Here is a 12811-nt window from a genome sequence, read left to right as displayed (position 1 = left end):
ACCACTTCATCTGGCAGCTCATTCCACACTCCCACCACTTTCTGCGTGAAGAAGCCCCCCCTAATATTCCCTTTAAACTTTTCCCTCTTCACCCTTAACCCATGTCCTCTAGTTTTTTTCTCCCCTAGCCTCAGTGGAAAAAGCCTGCTTGCATTCACTCTATCTATACCCATCAAAATCTTATACACCTCTATCAAATCTCCCCTCATTCTTCTCCGCTCCAGGGAATAAAGTCCTAACCTATTCTCTGTAACTCAGTTTCTCAAGTCCCGGTTTCCTTTGTACTTTGATTTCTGTTCGGGCTGTTCCCCCTCCTTTTGGGGAGCTGCCCCTTTTACTTTGTCCTGACTTAATTTGAGTTTGTTTATTTGGTTTGACCTAAAAAGAGGGCAACATCCTTGTGAACTCTTTCAACCTTATTAATATCCTTCCTGTAACTAGGTGACCAAAACTGTACACAATACTCTAAATTCAGCCTCACCAATGCCTTATATAACCTTACCATAACATTCCAACTCTTATACTCAATGCTTTGATTTATAAAGGCCAATGTACCAAAAGCACTCTTTACGACCCGATCCACCTGTGACGCCACTTTTAGGGAATTATGTTGATGCCAAAACATTGAATGTATTCAAGAGGCGGCTGGATATAGCACTTGGGGCGAATGGGATCAAAGGTTATGGGGGGAAAGCAGGATTAGGCTATTGAGTTGGATGATCAGCCATGATGGTGATGAATGGTGGAGCAGGTTCGAAGGGCCGAATGGCCTCCTCCTGCTCCTATCTTCTATGTTTCTATGAAAAGTCAGCTTGCTTGCTTTCAGAGTGTTGAGGAGAGAGTGCAGTCTGGTCACAGGAGGGTAGAGGTTGAAGGTGAGAGGGGGTAAGTTTAAGGAAGATGTGCGGAGGATGTTTTTCACAGAGAGGGTGCCTGGAACGTGCTGTCAGTGGAGGTGGTGGAAGCAGGCACATTAGCAACGTTCAAAGTGTATCTTGATAGACATGTGAACAGGAGGCGAATGGAGGGATTGAAACTGCGTGTGGGCAATAGGTATTGGGTCTAAATAAGGATTAGGGATTGGCGCAGGGTTGGTGGGCCAAAGGGCCTGTTCCTGTGCTGTATTCTCTGGTTGTGAGGATGCAGCTAGGGAAGGAAGCTGACCCCTATTGGGCTGACACTGGAGACTAAGTGACTGACTATGGGGATCCTGACGCCAATGGAATTATCCCTCACCAACAGTCAGGGGTCTTTGGGTGTGGCGGAGGAGGGGGAGGAATTTCAGATTTTTATTAAAGGGAAAGGGGGCAGCTTGTTATCCAAAGTTTTTTTTAGCTCCAAATGGGGATACAAGTGTCGTGGAAGTGCTTGTATCTTCTGTGGGCGGCACGGTGGTTAGCACTGCTGTCTCACATCGCCAGGGACCCGGGTTCAATTCCCGGCTCGGGTCACTGTCTGTGTGGAGTCTGCACATTCTCCCCATGTTTGCGTGTTTTTCCTCCGGGTGCTCCGGTTTCCCCCCACACTCCAAAGGTGTGCGGGTTAGGTGGATTGGCCATGCTAAATTGCCCCTTAGTGTCCAGAGATGTGCAGGTTAGGTGGATTGGCCATGATAAATTGCCCCTTAGTGTTAGGGGGACTAGCTCGGGTAAATGCATGGGGTTATGGGGATAGGGCCTGGGTGGGATTGTGGTCGGTGCAGACTCAATGGGCCGAATAGCCTCTTCCGCACCGTATGGGTGTATGCTGTGTGACGGCTGTGTGGAATATTTATCTGCTGTTGCAGGTGACGCTGTGGATTTCCTGTCTTGGTTCCTGAATGCGCTCCACATGGCGTTAGGAGGGAATAAGAGGAAGAAAAGTAAGTAGCAGCAGGGAGCGAGCACTCAGACCGTCCCACTCGAGCTCTGCCTTTCCTCTGACATTCAGGCGGGAAATTTCACACAGGGATGTCCCCTGGGGAGACCAAACACAGACTGGGGGTAATGGAATTATCCCACACCAATGGTCAGGGGTCTTTGGGTTTGCGGATGGGGGGGTGGGGGTGGGGTGGAGTGGTGGGAATTTCAGATTTTTATTACGGGGAAAGAGGGCAGCTTGTCATCCAAAGTTGTGCAGCTCCAAATCAGGGACAGGAGTGCTGCGGAAGTGCTTGTATCTTCTGTGAGTTGACTGGGAGGCTGGCTGATACATACCCCATGGTGATTCTAATCTTACTCCCCCCTTTATTCCATTCGGAATGGTTCCGCCACGCTGGAATGTTTTCCAGCCATCATCAACAGTGTGTCCCAGGGATCCATGCGGATATTCACCAAGACGCTGCCTCCACCGGACCTGGTGAGTTCCCCTTTGTGATAATCACAGAATCATAGAATCCTACAGCGCAGAAGGAGGCCCTTCGGCCCATCGAGTCTGCACCGACCACAATCCCACCCAGGCCCTACCCCAGTATTTATCCTAGTTCGTCCCCCTGACACTAAGGGCCCTATTTTACCATTTTGATTCTAAGTGCTGGGCGGACTTGAAACTGGGTGTGTTTCAGGTCCGACTTTTAGACTCGTTCTCAGGCACCCCCAAACGCACTCAAAAATATCAGTGATTCCGAATCGCGCTGCAGAAGCCTGTGGGTGGGGCTTAACACGCCCAAAATCCTGCAGCTCCGATCGGCGTCTCCAACTGCACAGGCGCAGAGAAAAAAAGGATGGAATGTCTTGCCAGATCGCTCCCGGGCCGGATAATGCCTCCCCCTGGCCCCCACTGACATTGCCCCACCCCCACAACATTACTGATCCCCTTATCCCCCCACCCCCTCTGCCACCCAGACCGATCGTGGGCCCCTCCCCCCTCTTCCCCCTCACTGATCTCAAGCAAAGCGGCAGCAAATCCCCCCCTTCCCCCTCACTGATCACAGGCAGAGTGGCAGCAGACCCCCCCACTCCTCCCCCGCCCCCCTGATCTCAAGCAGAGAGCCATCGGACACTCAACACTTACCTCCTCACTAACTGGAGCATCCGAATCGGACTTTTAAGGAGCATGTCTATTTCGTGCCGATTCTGGATGGGCGAGTGCGGTGGTAAAGGGGGAAGTGCCGGTAAGTTTGGGCGTCCAGCCCATTAAGTCAATTTAAATCCAATTAAAAGGCCGTCGCGCCTGTTTCGGGCGTGGTCCCGATCATGGCCATTTTCGGGCCTTGGTAAAGGGGGAACCGGCGTGGAGGTGGGCGCGGATCGCGCTACTCACCTCACGCCTGATTTTGCCAAGTTTTCATGCCCGAAAACGGGCACAACGCGATGGTAAAATCGGGCCTGAAGTGTCAATTTAGCATGGCCATCAACCTAACCCGCACATCTTGTGGGAGGAAACCGGAGCATCCGGAGGAAACCCACGCAGACACGGGGAGAACATGCAGACTCAAAGAACAATAGAGCACAGGAACAGGCCCTTCGGCCCTCCAAGCCCGCGCCGCTCCCCGGTCCAAACTAGACTCCACACAGACAGTGACCCAAGCCGGGAATCGAACCCGGGTCCCTGGTGCTGTGAGGCAGCAGTGCTAACCACTGTGCCGCCCTATCATTGCTGCTTTTTTTTTTTGGCTGTTTATCCCGTTGTGGTTTCTTTCCTCTGGTCAGCAGAACAGGGCAGACCGAGATTCCTGATTTACAGAAGGTGCTACTGGGCTTCCTCCAGCCAGGAGAATTAGCCGAGCGCAGAGCTGCAAGATCACATTATAGTAGCCATTGGACTGAACCGTTTAAATGTACTTACTCGTTGTGAGGGTGGAGGATGCGATGATGATGAATAATCTGAAGAGGAAATTAGATCTTCACCTGAAAGAAAGACAGTTGTGGAGAGAGCGGGGTCAATGGGACTGACTGGGTTGACCGACAGTGAACCAGCATGGACACAGATGGGCTGAAGGGCCTCCTGTGCTAGAAGTGGCTCTCTGTCCTCTGGTTGTAACACCTGGAGCTGACTTTATTCTGCTGTTCTTGTTCTGAACTTTGTCTGAAAAGCGACTGAAAGTAGATGCTGTGTTTATCAGCGCTGGTGGCTCACTGTGTGTGTGTGTGTGTGTGTGAGTGTGTGAATGTGTGTGAGTGTGTGAATGTGTGTGAGTGCGTGTGTGTGTGTGAATGTGTGTGAGTACGTGTGTGTGTGAGTGCGTGTGTGTGTGAGTGCGTGTGTGTGAGTGTGTGTGTGAGTACGTGTGTGTGCTGCTGATTAAATTCACCTTGGAGCTGGATAATGTCAGCTCAGTCTGGTGGGAACGGTGCTACTTCGTGCACGCACAAGTTCGCTCGATATTTCCTCGCTGCTTTGCCTGTTATTTAGTGACAAAACTCTGTTGTTTCACCACCAGATCTGGAAGAGACGTGAGGACAGTGATGAGAGTCTGCCCAGTCAGAGAGGAGCATGAACTGGGGCAGGGGAAAGAGTGTGAGTGATCGGAACTTTACCCACCGTAAAGGGAGAGGACTTAACGCTGGGTGGAGCAGGCAAGAACCCAGCGATGTTTAACAACACGCAGACTGGAAAGTGTGGATCACACGGATGTTACTTTGCGTGCAGCCTGTGTACCAACCAACTCAAGAACAGCTTCTTCCCTGCTGCCATCAAACCTTTGAATGGACCTACCTCGTATTAAGTTGATCTTTCTCTACACCCTAGCTGTGACTGTAACACTACATTCTGCACTCTCTCCTTTCCTTCTCTATGAATGGTATACTTTGTCTGTATAGCGTGCAAGAAACAATACTTTTCCCCTGTATACAGTGGAACCCCGATTTTAGGCGCCCCAATTTAGCGCGAATTCGGATCTAACGCGATGAATCATTGGACCCTTTTTTTTCTCCGCTCATGTAATTGTTAATTACTCTCATTGCTGTTACTTCATTATAAACTTAAATCCTGGTGTTAATGTAACAACACTTCTATTTTCAGAATATTGAAATTATTCACAACTCTCTTTACGTCTGTGTACAGTCTCAGAATACATTATCCGCTCTTTCCCGGAAAGCAGGCTGCTGATGATCGACGGATTTTTTTTTAGCTGAGCAAATCACACCAGCATCGTTGGAGTGCGAAAGGCTGTAGATTGCAAGTGGAAGCGTGAATATTAATAGACAGTGGGAACAGGCCGCGAATCAGTTGAAAGTATCATTCGGCTGCATCAGGCAGTAATGTCGATAGGCGCATAATTGATTGAATCGGCACAAGTCAGGACTTTCATGGTCCGCGGTCTATCATACTGCCTGGACTAATATATTGGAATCCCAACTCTAGTATGGATTCGATATCCACCATCACTGTCGAACCGACCGTCCTGTTGCAACCGGCTCAATTGGATAGTCAGGTCATCTCCAGCCCTTCTCGGGGCGGAAAGATGTGGCGATCTTTAGGTGGAACCCTAATATGTCAGTGGTGGAAGGGGCATTAGCATTGCCCTGCGTGCCAGCGCTGGCTGGTAACTAGGGAAGTGAAAATGTATCTCTAAACGGTAGCGGGGCAGCTTTGCTTCTCACCCTGCTCCTCGGGGACCTAATTTAATGTCGTACTGAATAGGGGTGCAGCAATTAAAGATTTTCAGGAAAACATTTCAAGTGAAAAAGAAGGGTAGGATTCGAGAACCGTGGATAACCAGGGAAATTGAGGGATTGGTCAAAAAGAAAAGAGAGGCGTACGTTCGGTCCAGGCAGCTAAAAATGGAGGGAGCTCTGGAGGAGTACAAAGAAAGTAGGAAAGAACTCAAACGGGGAATTAGAAGGGCAAAAAGGGGTCACGAAATGTCCTTGGCAGACAGGATTAAGGAGAATCCCAAGGCATTTTATTCATTCGTTAGGAACAAAAGGGTTGTCAGGGAAAAAATCGGACCTCTCAGGGACAAAAGTGGGGAATTATGCTTAGAGCCCAAAGAAGTAGGGGAGATCCTAAATGAATACTTTGCGTCGGTATTCACAAAGGAGAGGGATGTGTTGACTGGGAGTGTCTCGGAGGGGAGTGTTGACCCATTAGAGAAAATCTCCATTACAAGGAAGTGTTAGGTTTTTTAGGGAATATAAAGACTGACAAATCCCCAGGGCCTGATGGAATCTATCCCAGGCTGCTCAGGGAGACGAGAGATGAAATCTTTCTCTTGTCACTGGACACAGGTGAGGTCCCAGAGGATTGGAGGATAGCTAATGTGGTCCCGTTATTTAAGAAGGGTAGGAAGGATAACCCGGGAAATTATAGGCCAGTGAGCTTGACGTCCGTGGAAGGGAAGTTGTTGGAGAGGATTCTTAGAGATCGGATGTATGCGCATTTAGAAAGGAATAAACTCATTAGCGATAGTCAGCATGGTTTTGTGAGAGGGAGGTCATGCCTCACTAACCTGGTGGAGTTTTTTGAAGAAGTGACTAGAATGGTTGACGAGGGAAGGGCCATGGATGTGGTCTATATGGACTTTAGTAAGGCGTTTGATAAAGTCCCTCATGGTAGGTTGGTGCAAAAGGTTGGATCTCATGGGATAAAGGAGGAGGTGGCTAGATGGGTGGAGAACTGGCTTGGTCACAGAAGACAGAGGGTGGTAGTGGAAGGATCTTTTTCCAGCTGGATGCCTGTGACTAGTGGTGTTCCGCAGGGCTCTGTATTGGGACCTCTGCTGTTTGTGATTTATATAAACGATCTGGAAGAAGGTGTAACTGGGGTGATCAGTAAGTTTGCGGACGACACGAAAATGGCTGGACTTGCAGATAGTGAGGAACATTGTCAGAGGCTACAGAAGGATATAGATAGGCTGGAAATTTGGGCAAAGAAATGGCAGATGGAGTTCAATCCAGATAAATGCGAAGTGATGCATTTTGGTAGAACTAACGTAGGGGGGAGCTATACGATAAATGGCAGAACCATAAAGGGTGTAGATACGCAGAGGGACCTGGGTGTGCAAGTCCACAGATCCTTGAATGTGACGTCACAGGTGGAGAAGGTAGTGAAGAAGGCATATGGCATGCTTGCCTTTATAGGACGGGGCATAGAGTATAAAAGTTGGGGTCTGATGTTGCGGTTGTATAGAACGTTGGTTCGGCTGCATTTGGAATATTGCGCCCAGTTCTGGTCGCCACACTACCAGAAGGACGTGGAGGCTTTAGAGAGAGTACAGAGGAGGTTTACCAGGATGTTGCCTGGTATGGAACGGCTTAGTTATGAGGAGAGATTGGGTAAACGGGTTGTTCTCACTGGAAAGATGGAGGATGAGGGGTGACCTAATAGAGGTGTATAAAATTATGAAAGGCATAGATAGGGTGAACAGTGGGAAGCTTTTCCCCAGGTCGGTGGTGACGTTCACAAGGGGTCATAGGTTCAAGGTGAAGGGGGGGAGGTTTAACACGGATATCAGAAGGACATATTTTACACAGAGGGTGGTGGGGGCCTGGAATGCGCTGCCGGGCAAGGTGGTGGAGGTGGACACACTGGGAACGTTTAAGACTTATCTAGATAGCCACATGAATGGAGTGGGAATGGAGGGACACAAAAGAATGGTCTAGTTTGGACCAGGGAGCGGCGCGGGCTTGGAGGGCCGAAGGGCCTGTTCCTGTGCTGTATTGTTCTTTGTTCTATCATTTTCTTTCACAACTGACAGGCAGACCGAGAATGGAAACATTGAACACAAAGGCACTGAAATAGTTAGGATGTTAGGTCAACATTGGGTGAGTTTGAACGCTGATTTTCCTGAACCCTGATTCAGCGCGACCCCGCTTTTTTTGCGATAACATTTTATGGACCCCAACCATCGCGTTGTAACAGGGCCGCACTGTACTAATACATGTGACAATAATAAATCAAACAATACTTTTCACTGTATCCCAATACATGTGACAATAATAAATCAAACAATACTTTTCACTGTATCCCAATACATGTGACAATAATAAATCAAACAATACTTTTCACTGTATCCCAATACATGTGACAATAATAAATCAAACAATACTTTTCACTGTATCCCAATACATGTGACAATAATAAATCAAACAATACTTTTCACTGTATCCCAATACATGTGACAATAATAAATCAAACAATACTTTTCACTGTATCCCAATACATGTGACAATAATAAATCAAACAATACTTTTCACTGTATCCCAATACATGTGACAATAATAAATCAAACAATACTTTTCACTGTATCCCAATACATGTGACAATAATAAATCAAACAATACTTTTCACTGTATCCCAATACATGTGACAATAATAAATCAAACAATACTTTTCACTGTGTCCCAATACATGTGTCAATAATAAATCAAACAATACTTTTCACTGTGTCCCAGTACATGTGACAATAATAAATCAAACAATAATTTTCACTGTGTCCCAGTACATGTGTCAATAATAAATCAAACAATACTTTTCACTGTATCCCAATACATGTGACAATAATAAATCAAACAATACTTTTCACTGTGTCCCAATACATGTGTCAATAATAAATCAAACAATACTTTTCACTGTGTCCCAGTACATGTGTCAATAATAAATCAAACAATACTTTTCACTGTGTCCCAGTACATGTGTCAATAATAAATCAAACAATACTTTTCACTGTGTCCCAGTACATGTGACAATAATAAATCAAACAATACTTTTCACTGTGTCCCAGTACATGTGACAATAATAAATCAAACAATACTTTTCACTGTATCCCAGTACATGTGTCAATAATAAATCAAACAATACTTTTCACTGTGTCCCAGTACATGTGACAATAATAAATCAAACAATACTTTTCACTGTATCCCAGTACATGTGACAATAATAAATCAAACAATACTTTTCACTGTATCCCAGTACATGTGACAATAATAAATCAAACAATACTTTTCACTGTATCCCAATACATGTGACAATAATAAATCAAACAATACTTTTCACTGTATCCCAATACATGTGACAATAATAAATCAAACAATACTTTTCACTGTATCCCAATACATGTAACAATAATAAATCAAACAATACTTTTCACTGTGTCCCAGTACATGTACGGGCGGCACGGTAGTACAGTGGTTAGCACTGCTGCTTCACAGCTCCAGGGTCCCGGGATCGATTCCCGGCTCGGGTCACTGTCTGTGTGGAGTTTGCACATTCTCCTCGTGTCTGCGTGGGTTTCCTCCGGGTGCTCCGGTTTCCTCCCACAGTCCAAAGATGTGCGGGTTAGGTTGATTGGCCAGGTTAAAAATTGCCCCTGAGATGCGTAGGTTAGAGGGATTAGCGGGTAAATGTGTGGGGGTAGGGCATGGGTGGGATTGTGGTCGGTGCAGACTCGATGGGCCGAATGGCCTCCTTCTGCACTGTAGGGTTTCTATGATTTCTATGTGACAATAATAAATCAAACAATACTTTTCACTGTATCCCAATACATGTGACAATAATAAATCAAACAATACTTTTCACTGTATCCCAATACATGTAACAATAATAAATCAAACAATACTTTTCACTGTATCCCAGTACGTGTGACAATAATAAATCAAACAATACTTTTCACTGTGTCCCAGTACATGTGAGAATAATAAATCAAACAATACTTTTCACTGTATCCCAGAACATGTGACAATAATAAATCAAACAATACTTTTCACTGTATCCCAGTACATGTAACAATAATAAATCAAACAATACTTTTCACTGTATCCCAATACATGTGACAATAATAAATCAAACAATACTTTTCACTGTATCCCAATACATGTAACAATAATAAATCAAACAATACTTTTCACTGTATCCCAATACATGTAACAATAATAAATCAAACAATACTTTTCACTGTGTCCCAGTACATGTGACAATAATAAATCAAACAATACTTTTCACTGTATCCCAATACATGTGACAATAATAAATCAAACAATACTTTTCACTGTATCCCAATACATGTGACAATAATAAATCAAACAATACTTTTCACTGTATCCCAATACATGTGACAATAATAAATCAAACAATACTTTTCACTGTATCCCAATACATGTGACAATAATAAATCAAACAATACTTTTCACTGTATCCCAGTACATGTGACAATAATAAATCAAACAATACTTTTCACTGTATCCCAGTACATGTGACAATAATAAATCAAACAATACTTTTCACTGTATCCCAGTACATGTGACAATAATAAATCAAACAATACTTTTCACTGTATCCCAATACATGTGACAATAATAAATCAAACAATACTTTTCACTGTATCCCAGTACATGTGACAATAATAAATCAAACAATACTTTTCACTGTATCCCAGTACATGTGACAATAATAAATCAAACAATACTTTTCACTGTGTCCCAATACATGTGACAATAATAAATCAAACAATACTTTTCACTGTGTCCCAATACATGTGACAATAATAAATCAAACAATACTTTTCACTGTGTCCCAATACATGTGACAATAATAAATCAAACAATACTTTTCACTGTATCCCAATACATGTGACAATAATAAATCAAACAATACTTTTCACTGTGTCCCAGTACATGTGACAATAATAAATCAAACAATACTTTTCACTGTGTCCCAGTACATGTGACAATAATAAATCAAACAATACTTTTCACTGTGTCCCAGTACATGTGACAATAATAAATCAAATCAAAGATTAAGCTGATCTTTCTCTACACCCTAGCTATGACTGTAACACTACATTCTGCACCCTCTCCTTTTCTTCTCCCCATGTACTCTATGTACGGTATGCTTTGTCTGTATAGCGCACAAGGAACAATACTGTATACTAATACATGTGACAATAATAAATCAAATCACCTCAGTGACAGCTCCAAATTTGTAACATCTCCATTGTACATGTAAAGGTCTTGTGACCGCAAGATGCTGCTATGAATATTTTTAAAAATTCATTCATGGGACGGCCAGCATTTATTGCCCATCCCTAGTTGCCCTTGTTCAGAGGACAGTTGAGAGTCAACCACCTTGCAGTGGCTCTGGAGTCACATGTAGGCCAGACCAGGTAAGGACGACAGATTTTCCTCCCTAAAAGGAACCAGATGAGTTTTTCCAACAATGATTTCATGGTCATCAGTAGATTCTTAATTCCAGATTTTTAAAAATTGAATTCAAATTCCACCACCTGCCGTGGCAGGATTCGAACCCGGGTCCCCAGAACATTAGCTGAGTTTCTGGATTAATGGTCCAGCAATAATACCGCTCGGCCATCACCTCCCTGGGAAGAATCGCCTTCACGGGAAAAGTCTCGATGGAAGGAATGCCGGACATAGAAAACCTCTGATTCACCCAGGAATGTCACCGGCTGATTCAAACACCTCCCTGTACTTCTCACCTCCGTCTGTGCGTTCAGCGAGTGGCCGAATTAATCCCACAGGACGTTACAAATCTCACTGTGTTTTCTTATCATCTTACTGCCTTTCTGTTCAAGCGTAGACGGTATTTTTGGTTATATCAGGTGCTGCAGAGGTGGGAGCAGAAAGCCAGCTTCCAGCTTTCTTTCAGACTGTTTCCATATTCCCTCCACCGCATGCGTGCCATATTGTACGGAACAAAGGTAATACACGGCCTGATAAAAGGAGACCTTTTGGCATGGTCTGCCCTTTCCAGAATTGAATCAGAGAATCCCTACAGTGCAGAAGAGGTCATTTGGCCCTTCGAGCTTGCACCAACCCACTGACAGAGCATCTTATCCAAGCCCTTTCCCCCACTCTATCCCGTAATCCCACACATTCCCCATGGCTCATCCATGTACCGGCACGGTAGCACAGTGGTTAGCACTGCTGCTTCACAGCTCCAGGATCCCGGGTTCGATTCCCGGCTCGGGTCACTGTCTGTGTGGAGTTTGCACATTCTCCTCGTGTCTGCGTGGGTTTCCTCCGGGTGCTCCGGTTTCCTCCCACAGTCCAAAGATGTGCGGGTTAGGTTGATTGGCCAGGTTAAAAATTGCCCCTTAGAGTCCTGAGATGCGTAGGTTAGAGGGATTAGCGGGTAAAAATATGTGTGGGGGTAGGGCCAGGGTGGGATTGTGGTCGGTGCAGACTCGATGGGCCGAATGGCCTCCTTCTGCACTGTAGGGTTTCTATGATTTCTATGATTTTACCTCCAATCTTGGGACACTGAGAGGCAATTTAGCACAGCCAATCCACCTAACCTTTGGACTGTGGGAGGAAACCGGAGCACCCGGAGACACAGGGAGAATGTGCAAACCACACAGTGACCCAAGACTGGAATTGAATCCAGGCCCCTGGCACTGTGAGGCAGCAGTGCTAACCACTGTGCCGCCTGTTGGAACATTGAGGAGGGGGATTCAGTTTGATTTAGATTAGTTTGGGGATGATTCCTCTCAGTGGTACATTCTTTGGAAAATGATACATTTCACTTTGGGCATACCCACCGCAGCACCCCCCCTCATCCCTGTTTCTTTCAGCTTTGTCTTGGTTAGGGTCAATAAAATTGAGATTTTAAAATGATAAAGTTGTTTGTTGTCGGGAAACTGGTGTTCGTGTCGAGTGTGTTATTTCTGGATCAGTCTAGGGTAACTGGTGGAGGTGTTTGAAGCTTCATCTTCAGCCTGACAATGGGAATTGTGTCGTGTTAATCGAGGGTTTGTGATGCCCCTCGAGTGGAATAAACTCAAACACCAATGACAGTGGTGTGCACGTCCTTCATGTTTTTGAGGTCAGTCTATGCTGCTTCTGCCACCTGGGGCACTGCGCCAGCTTCACTCCTGTCGAGTGCCGGTCGGAAACACTGTGCTGAAACGGGACACGAGAGACAAGCTGAGTGGGGAAGT

This window comes from Mustelus asterias, chromosome 22 (assembly GCF_964213995.1).
Source record: "Mustelus asterias chromosome 22, sMusAst1.hap1.1, whole genome shotgun sequence".
Lineage (NCBI taxonomy): Eukaryota > Metazoa > Chordata > Chondrichthyes > Carcharhiniformes > Triakidae > Mustelus > Mustelus asterias.
Note: the sequence above shows the minus strand (reverse complement) of the source record.